The following is a 1687-nucleotide window of genomic DNA, read 5'->3' as shown; positions in this document are numbered from 1 at the left end:
TTACTAAACTACTCCGAGTGGAGAGCAATCCTCCTACTCGGGGGCTTAGCTGCGACCCCGTACTCGCCTAAGTTACCAAACTACTTCGAGTGGAGAGCAATACTCCCACTCGGGGGCTTACCAGTGACCCCGTACTCGCCTAAGTTATAACACTACTCTGAGTGGAGAGGAATCCTCCCACTCGGGTGCTTAGCTGAGACCCCGTACTCGCCTAAGTTACAAAACTACTCTGAGTGGAGACCAACCCTCCCTCTAGAGGGCTTAGCTGCGACCCCGTACTCGCCTAACTAACAAAAGTACTCTGAGTGGAGAGCAATCCTCCCACTCGGGGGCTTAGCTGCAACCCCGTACTCGCCTAAGTTACAAAACTACTCCGAGTGGAGAGCAATCCTCCTACTCGGGGGCTTAGCTGCGACCCCGTACTCGCCTAAGTTACAAAACTACTTCGAGTGGAGAGCAATACTCCCACTCGGGGGCTTACCCGTGACCCCGTACTCGCCTAAGTTATAACACTACTCCGAGTGGAGAGCAATCCTCCCACTCGGGTGCTTAGCTGCGACCCCGTACTCGCCTAAGTTACAAAACTTCTCTAAGTGGGGACCAATCCTCGCACTCGGGGGCTTAGCTGCGACCCTGTACTGGCGTAACTTTCAAAACTACTCCGAGTGGAGAGCAATCCTCCCACTCGGGGGCTTAGCTGTGACCCCGTACTCGCCTAAGTTACAAAACTACTCCGAGTGGAGAGCAATCCTCCCACTCGGGGGCTTTGCTGCGTCCCCGTACTCGCCTAAGTTACAAACTACTCTGAGTGGAGAGCAATCCTCTGACTCGGGTCCTTAGCTGCGACCCCGTACTCTCCTAAGTTACAAAACTTCTCCGAGTGGGAGCAATCCTCGCACTCGGGGGCTTAGCTGTGACCCCGTACTCGCCTAACTTACAAAACTACTCCGAGTGGAGAGCAATCCTCCCAATCGGGGGCTTAGCTGAGGCCCCGTATACGCCTAAGTTACAAAACTACTCTGAGTGTATACCAATCCTCCCTCTCGAGGGCGTAGCTGCGACCTCGTACTCGCCTAAGTTACAAAACTACTCCGAGTGGAGAGCAATCCTCCTACTCGGGGGCTTAGCTGCGACCCCGTACCCGCCTAAGTTACAAAACTACTCCGAGTGGAGAGCAATACTCCCACTCGGGGGCTTACCAGTGACCCCGTACTCGCCTAAGTTATAACACAACTCCGAGTGGAGAGCAATCCTCCCACTCGGGTGCTTAGCTGCGACCCCGTACTCGCCTAAGTTACAAAACTTCTCTAAGTGGGGACCAATCCTCTCACTCGGGGGCTTAGCTGCGACCCTGTACTAGCCTAACTTTCAAAACTACTCCGAGTGGAGAGCAATCCTCCCTCTCGGGGGCTTAGCTGAGACCCCGTACTCGCCTAAGTTACAAAACTACTCTGAGTGGAGACCAATCCTCCCTCTCGAGGGCTTAGCTGCGACCCCGTACTCGCCTAAGTAACAAAAGTACTCCGAGTGGAGAGCAATCCTCCCACTCGGGGGCTAAGCTGCAACCCCGTACTCGCCTAAGTTACAAAACTACTCCGAGTGGAGAGCAATCCTCCTACTCGGGGGCTTAGGTGCGACCCCGTAATCGCCTAAGTTACAAAACTACTCCGAGTGGAGAGCAGTACTC

The sequence above is a fragment of the Triticum urartu genome, chromosome 5A (genome assembly GCF_056163025.1).
Source record: "Triticum urartu cultivar PI428250 chromosome 5A, HENAU_Tu73, whole genome shotgun sequence".
In the NCBI taxonomy this organism is placed as follows: domain Eukaryota; kingdom Viridiplantae; phylum Streptophyta; class Magnoliopsida; order Poales; family Poaceae; genus Triticum; species Triticum urartu.
The sequence above is the reverse complement of the archived record's forward strand: the minus strand, read 5'-3'. Positions refer to the sequence as shown.